Raw genomic sequence first — 14,941 nt, 5'->3', positions numbered from 1 at the left:
AGGTTTTATTTGAAAAGGTGCAGTTTGCAACAAGCAGTGTGTCCAGGCGTGAGCCCCTCCCACACTTCTTGCAGCTGCCTTGCTACAGGGCTTGCAGGATGCATGCTGTGCCCATTGCCTGCTAACCTGGGAAATGGACGTTAGCTGAACTGGTGAGTGCTGAAACATTGGTGGGGTGCAAGGAAGTGGCTCAGCTCCTCGGCTTCTGCTCGGAGCTGTGCAGTCAGAACATAAATCACATACCCTCAGTAGCTGCATGACATCTTTATTTTTACTGGCAAGAGAAGCAGTATACACAGCGACATTGCAGTCTCTTAGCTCGTTAAAAATATCTCAATAAATAAAACAAATAAGCAACATATACACTGGAACAGAAAAATGAAAAAAAAAAAAAAAAAAAGTGGGGGGGTCAGGAGTGGTAGCAAATCATGGAGCAACAAGGAAGAGGCAGTAGAGTGTGGAAGGCAGTCTGTAATCCAGGCTGTACTTGAAACAAATCATGCAGGGAGCTGGGGGACATTGTGGCCTTTTTAATTCCTTTTTTTTTTTTTTTTTTTCTGTTTTTTTTTTTTTTTTTTTTCTTTTTTCTGAGAGCCTTGGTCCAGTTTTGACATTACTGTACAAGAAATCAGGTTTTGAGCTTTAAAAAGTAGACACACACACAAAAGGAATACAGCTAAGGGGAAGTAAAATCCGAACCCAAAGGTTTCTCATAAATGTGTTCCTGAATTAAGATTTTTTTTTCAGCAAAGGAGAAAGAAAAAAAAAAAAAAAAAAAAGAACTAAAACCAAACACCCAGACGGACACACAGACAAAACCCAACAACGATGAACAGATGAACAGTCAGGAATGTTGCTTCTCGCTTCTCTGTGATCAGTCACTTGGAGAGATGGTGCGAAGGTTCAGACCCATAGCTTTGGTGCTGGCTCCTGCTCAGTCTAAGTGCTCTGCAAGAGTTCAGAGTGAGGGAGGTCAAGAAGGGTCTTTTGGACCAGTTTACTTGAGGTTGTTAAGGTTTCAGAAGCTACAAACTTGGATACATCCCAATTCCACTTCAGTCTCAGACACCGGACAGTCTGGAGAGAGAGGGGGGAGAAGAAGGGAAAATAAATACACTGAATACAGGATGTGAGATGCACAGTGCTGTGTAAGTTCTTTTCCTTTGCAAATCAAAGAAGTGCTTCTGAAGAGCCCTAACCCAGGCCTGGTGCAGGCGGTGTAGGGCACACGGTTAATCCGGCAGCAGATCCAATGCACCAGAAAAGCTCTCGTGGCCTCTCAGACAAGCAAAACAGAGAGACTGAATGCTCAGCACGAGTGCTGCTTCCAATTGTTGCTGCGTTTAGCACTGTGCTCTCACCTGAGGCGTGCTTCAGCAATCCCACCCATGGTGCCTCTCAGCTCCTCCTGCAAAACCAGGCAGGCCGTGCTGGAAGCAAATGCATTTTCTTTCCATCCTGGGGTAACACACTTATGTAAGAGCCAGGAACATCCACGGAAAGAAAGAAGTCAACATAAACCTAACAATTCCTTCGGCTTATGGTTATAATGCACGAGTATGCAGTCTGCTAAACCCATAGGCAGGAGTAATGCTTCTATGGAAAACCCCCTATGCTTACAGCAGCTCTTCCAGACCCAAGGGCTGTGAAGCTCAGCCGTGTGATCCTCATTGTCACTTACTCATTGTCACTGCTCTGCTCTGCTCTCAGACATGTGGCAAGGTGCAGCTGCGTGTCACAGAGCCACATTGCCTTCAGGGCTGGCTGTGGTCTGCAGCAACCTGCTGCTGCTAGCCTGTGCCCATGGGATGTCCCATCTAACCTGGGGGAGGGATGGCTTTCCATGCAAGCTGCCGGCGCTGCCTCCAGAAAGCTGCCTCAGCTCATATATCAAAAAGCAGATATAATTATTTCCTCACTGAGGAAAGCTTCCATTTAGCTTATTTCCTCTCCTTTCCTTCTCAAAATTATTAATTATCTAATTACAACCACATTCCGCAGCCAAGCTCAGGATTTGACAGGCTTCCCAGGACCACTTAGGAAAGCTGAACTGCTCGGGGTGTGTGAGCAGCAGTGGTTTGCATGCGTGCATGTCCTGTGGATGGCAGACCAGCCCCTTCCTAATGCTCACACTGCTGCAGCTCCAGAGAGAGGGCATGTAGGGGCTCAGAAAGAGATAAAAAATAAAGGGAGGGGGAGGACACCTTGTCTCCTTTGGCTCTGATTCACAGAATGGACACGGTCACATATTCCTGGACAACCGATGCCAAAAGAACTCGCAGCCCACATATCTCTTGGGAGCGACCCTCCCATGCTCTTGTTTTGGGTTATTTTTTCTACAATGTAAAGTTAGCAGATCAGACCAAGCAGCAGGCAATCTCTTATCTTCTGTACAGCATGACCTCCAACACTTGAGGTTTGTAGGAATGGGTCAAACAAGCTGTAGTGGCAATGCTACGCGGCCTGAAGCAGTAATTGAGCACCTGGGAAGGCAGAGCCAACCCAGGGGAGCTCAGCTGCATGCAGTGCACTTGAGTGACCAGAAGGCATGGAGCCAGGATCCAGCCCTTCCCAGCCCTCATTTAAGGTTTGGCAGTAGAGGTGAAGGTATCTGTTGTTGGACATCCCTGTGTACCTGAGGCCTTCTAAAGGTAAGCAGTTCTTTTCCTTCATTTCTGTATCTATGGCTGCTGTATTTGGGCTCATTCTCATTTGCTGTAGCCAACGACTTTGCCATGCTGCTATTATCACCCCATTATAGCATTACACAAGCTGAGTGTTGTATGATGCTGCAGTGGATCCAGCTGAAGGACAGGAGCACAGGCCATATTGTTTTCTTTTTAATCCCAAGACTAGTCCTAGATAAAAAAGTAGCATGCCATCTCGTGTGGCAGTGCTACCATGGAACACTTTCACAAGCAACAAGTCAAATGCATCCTGTTCCTTTGTTCATTTTGCTGTCCCCCCCATCTTGTGTGCGAGTCTGTGATTTGGGTTTGTATGCGTGAGTCCCTTTCTGAAGTCATACATCTCACTAATGCTTCGTAGACCCCATGATGGGAAACACAAGATCAGGTGATCAAGCAAGACTGAAAGCATAGGAATGGTAACAGGAGGGGGTGGTCATCCAACTTGCAGAGTGACTTGCTTTGGTGGTGGGGTGTGTGGAAGCATTCATGGTAGGCAGAGAAGCAGTGAGATGAGTCGTGTCTCCTCCCAGGTGGTGCCTTATGCCTCTGTACCCATCAACTGGCTCTGGCCTCCCATAGCAGATTTCATGGTGATCGGGCAGATTTTCTTCCTGGCATGGCACTAAAATGGTGGGGCAGGGGAGCTGGACCTTGCAGAGCTCGGTTTTAATCCCAGCTCACTCAGTTTGCCTATGTAATTGCTTTTTCTTGTGCCTTGGTTTCCTTGAATGGGAAATCACTGTACATCCCCACTTCTCTTACACGTAGTCATGTGGGTTAGAACTAACTAGTGCCTATAAAGCAGCTTGTGATCCTTCAGCTGAAGGGCATAACATTACACAACAGATATGCGTGGTTATAGTGTCTGGACTGAGATGGTACAAAATGAAGCCCTCTGCTGAACATAATTTCCAAGAATTCTGTTATCCCACAGCATAGAACACAAAATACAGCTGTTGTGCACTGCAGAGCAGTGCAGTATTTGTTATGACACAGGCTGCCATTCAGTCAACTGAGGACTTGCTGCTCCTCTTTTTTTTTAATTTCCTTTAAACCATTCCCCAGCTCAGGAATCCAGGATGGAAACCACAGCAGCTGAGAGCTGCAGGCTTGATGTAAGGTAGTATGAACAGGGCCTTGACTGGAGGAAATTTTTGCTACAGGTCCCCGAGGTCTTCAATTATAGAGCATTAGGGTTGGGTTTGATTACAAGGGATTGAAATCATTTCCATAACCCAGCCAAGAATGCAAAAGCAACAGGAAATCACTGGAAAAACTTTTAAGTATTTGTGTAAGTATTTGTGTGTGTGTGTGTGTATACATATACACACACACATAAGGATGATTTTTGAGCTGGTTTTAAAGTTGGAAATGTCAAAAATGGCTCTGCACACAGGACCTGCCTTCTCTCTTTCCATGTGACTTTCAGCCAGACAAAACTCCACCAGGAAGGTCCCAGCCCAGCCTGGGACCATGTATGCCCTATCCCTTCCTTTGTGCTTCTAGCCATGCTGGGAGTGGGCAGTGAGAAGGCAGATGAGAGGCACAAATAGTGGCAAGGTACAGGAAATGCCAGCTGCTTGTCCTGCACCACCTGGTACTGGTTTTGGCAGTCACTGAGAAGTTCATAGACTATTTTATTCCCTGTTCTTCTTCATCCCAGGAAAGTGAAAAGCAGCATGGGTCAAAGCTGAGACCTCAGCACTGTTTAGTGTGCTGGTGCAAGGCATAATGCCTGTGCTCCCGGGTTGGTGATGCTGCCTCTGAAGGGGATGCAGCTCCTGACTGAGCATCCTTTGCTGCTGAATGGGGCTTGAATTGCAATTGTGGGTTTCTTACAAGTTATATCAGCAGGCACACATCTAACTGGCCCTGCATGTAGCTGCACAAGTCTTGACTAACCAGGTTACATGGTATCCTAGCTGCGATGCCTATTCAGCACAGCCTCCACTGCTGTGTTTTTGCCTCCTTTGAAGTCTCCCTGCCCAGAGCGTGCCTGCACTTCAAGCATCCTCAGAACATTCATTTTTAATGGGATGTTAACTTGAAAGTTTGTTTTCTGACAGACTCTGGTGGCTTAGAGCAGGAAGTGATTTTTCTGCTAGGTGACTGATGAGCAAGAGGGCTGCCTGCAGTCATGAGGTAGGGCATGAGGAAAGCATGCAGTGATGCTGGACACAAGTGACAAAAGAAATCTGCAGTCTTCCTCCATAGAACACGTGCCAAGGAAGCAAATGTTGAACAAGCCCAAACAAACCCTGACGGAGTCCCCCATAATCTCAAAACTCATCCTCCCAACATGAAAGTTAATGGAAGAGATAAATATAGGGAAACCCACAACAAAAGCCTGTTCACCTGCCCAAGGAAAGGCTGCAGGGCTCCCTTCCCCATGGGTGATGCGTTCCTTCCTTTCTCCACCTTCTCTTGGCAGTAAGATGTCATGGGGTGAATGGGGAAGAAGAAATCCCCTCCTGGATTGCCTGGAGATAACACCTGAGCAAGACTGGGCAAGCATTTTAGACAGTGACCTCTCCAGTCATTGTTACCCAGGTGTGCATTTTCAGGGTTGGAGACTCTCTATATTCATAAAGAGAAGGGAAAATATGATGTAGCCAAATTATTCTGGAGAAGTTCTACCACTGAGCTCAAACGCTGCTTGGTTACAGCACAAAAGGAGATGCACTTGCTCTAGAAGACCAGCAAAATGTTTCCATCAGCACAAAGTAGTAGCTGCCCTTAATAATTTTTCAAAACAAATAGATGTGGCTGGATGGGTTATTGCATTATTTCATAGCCCCAGTTTGCCCACCTGCTACAGAAACACTGCGTGTGCATTGCCCCGTAGGCACATTCGGGATGAGGAGAACAACAGCAAACAGTGCAAATTGTGACATGGGATGCATGTGTCCATCCCCATGCCTTTGGAGAGAAAAGGTCAGCATGAACTGATTTGAATTTTTGAAATGCCAAAGCAAGCTGCTTCAGAAATCGGATTGGAGGGGTAAACAGATCTCAATGCCATGACTTTCAGGCTGGAAAACCTAAATTTTTACTGCTTTTAGCCATAAAAACAGCCATTAAAGCCTACATGGCAGCTTGAAATGCAGAGGTCTGAGATACCCAGGAGGGTCCTGCTGGGGACACAGCAATCACCTAACCTAGCAGGGATTGCCATCACCAAGTGCAGTGAGTAAGGCTGATCCTTACACCCATCCTAACCCTTATCCTTGCTCATCCCTGGGCTTTGTGAACTATGGGCCACCACTTCTAGCTGTCTTGGGAATAATAGCTTCAAAAAAGCATACTGCAAACATCAGTGACATGTGCATGGTCATGTCTGTAAGCTTTGCCTTCCAGCTTCCTGTTTTTTATCTGTTCATATCTTTCTGAAGCTTGTGCTGCTTGAACTAAAACTTTTCCTTGCCTGAAGGTGATTCTTCTTGTTGTTTTTGTTGTCTGGAGGCTAGGCAAAAAATAGTCCAGCTGTTTCACAGCAAAGGGAAAGTGGAAAATAGCCGTGCTCCAAAATGCTAAGAGCTTCCTCATGAGTGCTGTGCTGGTGATGGGTGGGAGGCTGGAGGCAGCATGCCAATTGCCCAGAGTTTGGGAACTGCTGAATCCTGAACCTCTGATTGACCACCTGAGGCAAGCAATGAGTCAGCCTTGGGAACACAGGTGAAGGCAATGGAGTGGAGCCTTGCTCCACCTCTCCTAGGCCCCATTTAAGAGCTGACTACCACTGGGGAAGGTTCTTTTTTGGAGACCGCTCCTCTTGGAGTCTTCTCAGTGAGCCCAGGACAGGGATAAGCTTTCCATCTATTCTTCCTTAGTGTGATAACCTGTTTAGCCTAACTTTCTTGTATATTTCTTAATTATAACATCCATATATTATTTGATTTTACACCCAATTTGCAAAGCAGTGTCCCACCTGGAGGAAAAACACAGTGTGACTGTCTTTATGTGCCATATGAAGCAGACCTGAGGCAGAAGGAATGGGGATTTTTTTGGCTTAGATTTTATTGTGTATTTGTTAAACTTGCAGGAGCGAGGTGTTAGGGTGGAGGCAAGGTGCTACCTGCCAGGAGCCTTATGGCCAGCACACTGGGACATACAAAGGCAAACCAGGTTATCTGATGCTCTTAGGATGAGGCAAAACACATAGCTGTCTCCTTGTTGCTTTTGCTCCTGCAGATTAGGAAAGCTGGAAAGGAGCAAAGGTGGACTGCAAGCAGTGGTTTGCAGATGAAAACTGCTCTGATTTCCTGTTGTGTAGGGTGAAAGTAGGGGAGAAAAGCCTGTAACCAGCTCAAACTCAACGCAGTACTCATTTTCTAAGCAGGGGCTCTCTTCTGGTTTCCCTGATGCCAGCTCTGCAGCCTGCAGATGGTACCAGGCCTGAGTGTCCATTGCTGCCCACCGCAGGCTGAACCTGCCCCTGGGGTGTGAGTGGGCTGCATAAGTGCTCATGGTGGAACCTGCTAACCTGATGCTGTCCTCCTTTATTCCAGGCAATTACTCCATAGCTGGTAGCCTATGGCCAGTGTTCAGAGCAGTCTAACCCCTGTTATTCAGGGCCCATGCACCACTGAAGCGAGCCCTTCCCCTGTGCACCTTGTCCATCACGGTCACTTCTAGGTGAAACAGAGGATTCCTAAGAGCAGTTTTAACCACTGTTGATGACCATGTGCAACAGACCTATGTCCTTTGGATTGGAAAGAGAGTGCTGGGGTTTTTGGTTTGTTCCCTACCTGGGTAAAGGGCAACCCCATGCAATGAGATGCTGTTCTGATGGTGCTGACTTGAGGGACATCAGAAGAGTTTTCAAAGGCAATTATGAAAAGAATTTTCTTCTGTGAAATTTCCGTGCTGACATTTCTATGTGTAACTTGGATGAAATAGGCTAAAACCAAAATCAAAACACACTGGATTTTTAAACTGAATTCTTCAGTTCTTGAGGTGTGTTCATGAGTCTGTGTAGAGATTGGAAACCTGTATCCGTACATACAGTGTCCATATTTATGCACAGTTTATATGCAAACTGGTATTGTATTAAAGTCTAAGGAAGAAAGGATCTACACAAACCTACGCCTCACATCATTAGATGCATCTGTACCAAAGAGATATTCTCAAATCATCTTACGGAGCTGTCAGCAGCCCCAGGAGACAAAGTGGACAGTAGTTTATATTTAAAACATTTTTTTGTCATTTAGATGCAACCTCTTTTGTCATTTTTGTCATTTAGATAAAGAATGCAACCTTCCAGGAAAAAATATCTCAGCAGCATCAAGGCTTTTGTGAGCAGGCAATTGTGTGCTGTCCTTTGTGGGGGAAAACCAGCATGTGGCAATCCCAGAGAAGGATCAAGAATCTTATTTTGGGACGCCAATTTGCCCATAGAATAATGTCAGGAAAGGTCCCTCTTCTGCTCAACCACAGGGCTGCTGGGTGTGGAGAATGGGGCAATTGTTTGAGATGGAAAAGCAATGTTTAGGCCATGTCCTCAAGCATATCTACTTTACTGCCCACGGAGTTGTCCTGGAAACCATCCCAAAATGGTGGAATAGTCCTTGAGATGCCCCATTTGCAGTACAAGGCTTTGTGGCCTTCTTTCTGAGCACAGCTGGAGGTAAATAGCAGAATACAGGAACAAAGGGTAAACTAAGGCACAAAGGAGTGGCACTTTTGAGCAGTTAGGTCATTAGACAGGCTATTTCCCATCAGAAAAAGACTAAAAGACGGGGATGGAGTGTGAATTCCCATCGCCCTGGTGGCTCGCTGCCTTCCAGGGAGCATGGGTCCTTGTAGGTGCAGCACTATGGTGGCAAAAATTGACCCTGAATGGAGAGAGACCAATTGCACGGCCGTCTCTAATGCAGTGAGCAAGTACAGCCCTCAGAGAAAAGGCACAAAGGCCGGCCTGCAAGACTTCAGAGGAGAGGAAGCAGTGGAGAAAGGAATTCGGATAATTGTGTACATGCAGTGAGGGGAGAAGGACAAAATCAGATCTAATGCTGCGGGTACGGACAGACTGAAACCAGATACCTTGGCTTGTGTTTTTCTGCCTTTGCTGGTATGAATTCTTATCAACCATCCGCTCTTGAAGTCTCCCAGATGAAGGAAAGCCACAATTATGTGCATCTTACAGCTGGGAAACCATTTAAAAACATATCCTTCGCAGTTGTTCATTCCCAAGCTGCAGGGCCCCCCTTGCTCTCTCCAAACGTACCCCCACCTCAAGAGCCTATCAATGTCTAGAGGAAAGCCTCTAATCTAATTTACCCCAGACTTTCCAGACCTTGCAGGATTTGTCTGCCCATGGCTTGTCCAAGAGAAAATATCCTCCCTGTGTCCCGCAGCTCCCCGGTTTGGTATCAGGGGTGTGACTAACTGTTTGACAGGGAGGTGGAAAAAGCAAACGTACGGCCTGTCTGGAAGGAGATTTAATCCTTTCCATCCTCCTCTCCCCAAGCCTGCTTCTGTCTCACCAGCCCAGCTTGTCCACTGCTAAGAAAAGCTGAAGGCTTGCTCGCACCTCACTGTTTGTGGTGAAAGATCCTAAAGATGCAACACCAAAAAGCAAGCCCACAACCCTGGGCCCTCCAGCCCCCATAAATAACCTTCATTAATTCTTTTCTTTTTTTCTTACTCTCCTGCAGGATGGCTCTTTTGTACCTGTGGTTACCTACCTCAATAGGCATTATCTACACCTGGGTTTGTGGTCCCTGTAGAGCTGCCAACACCGTAAGTCCAGTTTTACAGTCCTGCAAAGTATTTGTCTCTGTTTGTCTTTCTAGTTTGAGGAATAATTTCAATTAAATGAAGAGGAAAAAAAGAGTTGAACAAAATACAGAAAATACTTCAATAGCTAACAAGATACCATTGGTTTGCATGGATCTAGTGAAGTTCCTGCTGTAGTTTTACTAGAACAAGCTGCATTTAATACTTGTATATGAATGTATAAGCTAAAGGTTTATCTATTAATGTGTTACATCAGCAGTCATTTGGCTGTCTTTTGAATGCCCCATAATTTACAGTTTTGGCGTCCATCGTGCAGCTGTCCTTCTTGCACCCAGTTCTTACTTAAAGGCAGAAAGTGAGATTTCCTGTTCTTCTGTCAGGTGCACTGCTGCTAGGCTGAGCTCTCTGGGGTAAAAGAAACATCTCCATCTCTCACAAACAAGCATAACACCTCTGCATACTCTGATCTCAAAGTTCCCTTAGCTCCTGTTCAACTTCCATTTATCACTTAAGTACACTCTACCTTTACCACTTAAAATCACACAAACTCATGCATTCAACCACTTCCAGCAGAAAAATCTTTCCCTTTGGGGTCTCAGAGCACTTAGAGAAAGGCACATCTTCAGCATTTTGGCCAGTGGCTGATTTTTTTTATTTTTTTTTTTAAGCCTGGATAAAACCCATTGCCTGGGGCTGGCCTTCAACAGGGAGGACAAGTGAGGGCTCTGCAATGAAGTGTTTTGCTGCTGGGACTCTCAGGGTTTCTGCGTTATGTCCTGCCTCTCTGCAGCAACCTCCTGGCAGTCAGTGTGTTTGCTCCAAGGTGCTGCATCCCTCCCTTGCCAGAAAAAAAACAGAAGGAAAAATAAAAGCTTTAAACAGGAAAGAGTCCCCCAGAGGAACAGTTCCCCCAGCCCTGCACTCCTCCACAGTCCAAGCCTTGGCCTCTCCGGGGCAGTGGGGTTCGTCGCAGCTGGAGGAGGAGGTAGGTTTGTGGGAGCCCCTTGTTAAAATCTTGGCAGTACATCACTGAAAGCGCTGCTAGAAATTGCCAAAAGCCGGAAGCTGTTAATGAGCAGTTGGAGCAGGAAAAAGCAGAGCTGTTTCGAAATTTGAAAGGACCGTGTAAGCTCTGTCCTCAGCTCTGCCCAGCTGCCTCGTGGGTGGCTCTGAAGAGCGAGCGCCTGGGGACACCAGCAGCATCTCCTGACTCGCACAAGGACCCACGGTGCAAGGAGCAAGGGATAGCCAGGGGCCACCTCCAGCTCTCCTGAATGATGCTGCAGCAAAGCCTGTGTCCACGCCGCTTCCCTGGCTCCTCTCTTCCCCTCCCTGTGGGCACTTGGAGACAAGCCTGGCTTTGCATCAGAAAGGTGTGGAATAGAGGGAAGAACAGGGAGAGGGAGAAGGCAGGAAATGAGATTTTCTTCTTGGGCAGCTCCACTAAAACAAGTAGGGATGGGGAGGGAGGTAGCGTAGATGCACACATCCTTAAACAATGGCTTTGAAGCTGATGAAGCTTGTGCAGATGAGTGCAGTTTTTTATTTTTTTTTTTATTTTTTTTTTGCTCCCTCTGCCTTTTGAGCCTCTCTGACTCTCCAGCCTTGAGGCATCCCATATCAATATGGGTTTCAACTGCTGGTCCATAAGTAATTCCAGGCAGGCGTTTGGTTCTCCCTGCCTGAAACACACACCGACTGCATGCTTGGGCCAGCCAGATTAGTGCTGAAGTGATGGAAATACACTGCACAGATATTGGATAAGGAAGGTGAAGTGGTCAGGCATGAGCCATACGTTTCTGTTGAGATACAGACTCGTGCAATGCCTATCCTATCCAGCTTGCAAGCTAGGGCTTGGTGTGCTTTAGGACACAGCTGCATGACCTGTTGTTACAGTTTATTGACTCAGCTATGATGACTGACCATATATATGTGCTAAGCTGTACGCAATGTAAAATATATCGTGTTCTGGTAGGCTGGTTGAGAATATCCAGGTGGAAAATATCAGTAGTGGCAAGGTCCTCCTTGCTTTTGGAAATATGTGGAACTGTGGCTATGGGCGGCATGGGCTTCATGCAGCATGATATGCAATATGCTCTGACAGTGCTGGTGGTCAGAGTGAATGTCTCTGGTCCCTCTCTGCACAACATGGGCTGTAAAAACACCTCCTGCCTCCATCCCGTTTTGGAAAAGCAATGAATATTGGACAAAGGGAAGCATTTTCTCCCCTCCCCCTCTCCCCTCCTGCCAAAATAACAGAAATTCTAAGAAAAGCACCTACTCCAAGAATAAATATATACATCTGCAGCTTTATTCTTCTTCCAAGGGAGCTCTTTCGGGGCTCAGCCAGCACCTTCCCTGCTCTCCTCCTATTTCCTGGTTGCAGCATATACTCCACTGCAGTCTGCAAACTTCCTCAGTGGCAGCATCTCCATGGGGAGGAGGAAATGTCATTTTGTGGCTCAGGGACACTGGAGCAAGCCTTGCAGTGTCTGTAGGTAGGCAAGCACAAAGGGTACTGCTGGGTGCTTTAAATTCATCAGTGCAGCACAAAGGCCATATACGAGTACTTAACAGTGCTGCCTCCTAAGAGTAAATCAGCAAATGGATGACAGCAGCTATCCATTACAACTAACTCAACTAATTCCACTGGTGGCTTAATGCCAGTGGTATTAACAGTGAAAACCCCACTTCACAGGAATCTCTCTGGTTCAAACTCCTTATTAAATATAAAAAAATAAAAACTTGGGCCACCCACTAAAATGCAGAAAGAGTTTGCATAGAATCAATGGCATTTTGCGTGCTCCTGTGAACAATCTGCAGGACAGGTAAGATTTCCTTATGAACTCGAGATGCTTTTTAATATTTGATACAGTTCCTGACAAATAGCAGCCGAAACACCTGTATGCCAGATGTGCACAGCTGTTCGTGTGCTGTTGCTGATCAATCTTCAGATTACATCATGTTCCAGATGCCTGACTTCAGAAAAGCTTGTAAGGCAGAGCTGGAGCAAGCAAACTGCAAGCTTAGGCATTTCTTTTTCCTGACTGTGGTGCCGTGGCTTCTCTGCACGCGATGCTGAGCCCTTTTTTATCACCTTGACCTATGTGACATTGTCTCAGAGTGAATGAGGGGCACCTCCAGCCCGCCAGCTGGGAAGGGGTATTGTCATCCTTTAGCCATGGGTAACATCTGTGCATAAGTAATGTGCTGGGAAGGTGTGCTACGTATTGCTCATCCTGTGTTTCTACCACTTGAGACCAAAAAAGACATCAATATCAGTCTCTGAAGAGGTTTATTTTGGTGTTTCTCCACAGTGTAACACGAGGCACAGCTTCAGTGTCTCCCTACACGTGTCTGTATGGGGATGTATGCATGTTGCTATGAAAGTAAAGTCCTTTTGGTTTTCAGTGGATTTATTCCTCATTAAGACAGCACTTGTTCCTGGAATGCCAGGAAGCAAAACTGTGCCTGCCCTGAGGGGAACATGGGGATGACTGCTGCAAAAAGATGTGCTTTCTTGAGTGTTTCTATTTCTGTATTTGAAGTGGGGACTTGGAGTGCAGCAAAATTTCCCCTTTGCTGCTTGGAGCTGCATTCACAACTGGCGCTTCAATCTGATGCCAGGACAGATTCCCTGAAGCTGAGGGGATTTCATTCTCAGTTTTTATACTGAGGATCTTTACAGAGCATCACAGAAAACACCCAGTGAGAAGGAGCAGGATCTCCCCATCTCCTTGCCCAGCAAGATCCCAGCCACCATACCTGGGTTTTATCAGAGCCAGGACTTACATCCCAGACCACGTTCCCAAATATTTGCAGAGGAAAGCGTGCTGCTTTGGCATCTCCTCCCTTGCATGAGGCAGTGTTTGAAGAATGTGCCCTCGCTCACCACACCCTGGTCCCTGAAGTCAGCAGTCACAGTTGCAGTGTTTCCCACTGCAGCAGGTGCAGGTTTTTGATAACCACCCAGACTCTGAGTAACGGTGGTGATTCAGTGTGTGTGTTACTAATCTGCCAGGATTTTTGGACGGGATTGTACCAGGCCAGGTCTCCATCTGGGATTAATCAGCGCAGCTTCATTGAAGTCAAGGGGCCAAATTCTCACTTGGAATAAACCAGTTTAACTCCACTGCAGTCAATAAAGCCACTCTGATCTTTTTTTATGGCAAGAATAGTCCAACTCTTTAAAATATGTGGGGTTACTGGGTGTTGCCCTCATGCAGAGGGAGTTGCACTTTATATACCAAACAATCCTGCCGTGGTAAAAAGTTCTTGACATTGAATGAGGCACTCCAGCAGTGATGCTAACCATGACGTGCCTCAGGCAGCCAATGGGTCACGTGCAGGGTGTGAGCAGAGCTCACTGAATGCCACCATCAGCCTCAGGGCAGGAGCCCCACTGCAGAACAGGTCAGCTGCACTCTCTTACGGACACCCCATAAAGGGCTGTCCCCATGCTCAGGGAGTGACTGTCATGACTTTGAATTCATATCCTGGTAGAGTACATGGTTTGCTAGTGCCAGAGGCTATTTCTTGCTGCCTTCAAGGATCCAACAGCTACATTAACACGCTTGTAAGCCTGGCAAGAGCCCTCATCTGTTGTGCATCACTACTACATCAGTTCTTACAGCATTTGCTGCATGTAGAACCCTTTCCATCCCCTCTACAGTCACTGTCAAAGCTTAAAACCAGCCCTCTAGAGCTCATTCTTCAACCTTGCCCCAGGTGCCACTCTTCTTTCTCCCCGGTGTTTATAAGCAAGCCTGATGTCTCCTTTCTTCTACCTTTCCTCCTTGCCAGCCTCTTCTCAAGGCTCACATATCAGTGAGCTGCGAGTGAACAGCAAAGGTGGTATATTCTGATTGCCATCTACCAGCTTTCTATGTTTCAAGTTTTCATAGAAAAGCTATCCTGCAGACACTTTAAAGCTCTTTTTAGAATTTTCCACCACACATCTAAACTTTCTCGCTTGGAGAGGAGAAATAAGAAGCCAATCGTTCACTCACTGCTTTTTAAGAAGGCAATCAAACATTCTCACTCCAACAAGTTCAAACTTCTGGAGGAAGAAACATGCAGAGAGGAAACTTCTCTGCTTAAGAAGCAATTTGACTGTTAAAAAAAAAGAAAAAAGAAAAAAAAAAAAGGCAGCTTGTCCTTAGCTTGCCTTCATTTAGAAAAGCATTCAATCACATGCCTGATTTCTAACCGAGTGCCTCTAGCCCCCATGACTTCAGCAGGATTTAGCACATGCACTGAGGATGTGTCATGTGCTTTGCTGAATCAGAGCAGCCTAACAAATGACTACCAAGAATTTGAATTGTACGTAACACGAACACAAAAGTCTATAAAAAGCCCTGGAAAATTGGTTTACACGATCTTTTCCAGTCTGTCATTGTGCAGAAGGCAGATGTACATTTCCTTGACTCTACTTGCCAGGGTTTTTGGATTTGGGTAATTATATGAATGGGTTAAGTCAACATTTTCTACCAAATTGCTGTGTGGATGACTCA

The 14,941-nt window shown here is 46.3% G+C and overlaps 1 protein-coding gene and 1 long non-coding RNA gene across 3 annotated transcripts in view; one reads left to right on the top strand and one right to left on the bottom strand.

Annotated features, from left to right (window-relative positions):
• Positions 1-748: 748 nt before the first annotated feature.
• TWIST2 (twist family bHLH transcription factor 2) overlaps positions 749-14,941 on the bottom strand; it is a 29,817-nt gene continuing 15,624 nt past the window's right edge. The window contains exon 2 of one of the 2 annotated variants that reach the window (XM_048953294.1): positions 749-1,077. The gene's annotated coding sequence lies outside the window, so the exon portion shown is untranslated. The remainder of the gene's footprint in view (positions 1,078-14,941) is intronic. The other variant, XM_048953297.1, reaches the window with a different exon arrangement.
• LOC125696928 (uncharacterized) lies at positions 1,085-13,510 on the top strand. The gene is made up of 3 exons (XR_007378611.1): positions 1,085-2,651; positions 9,347-9,431; positions 10,097-13,510. It is a non-coding gene; the product is annotated as an uncharacterized LOC125696928 (long non-coding RNA).

This window comes from Lagopus muta, chromosome 8, assembly GCF_023343835.1.
Source record: "Lagopus muta isolate bLagMut1 chromosome 8, bLagMut1 primary, whole genome shotgun sequence".
NCBI lineage: Eukaryota > Metazoa > Chordata > Aves > Galliformes > Phasianidae > Lagopus > Lagopus muta.
Note: the sequence above shows the minus strand (reverse complement) of the source record. Positions and strands in the feature narration are given on the sequence as shown.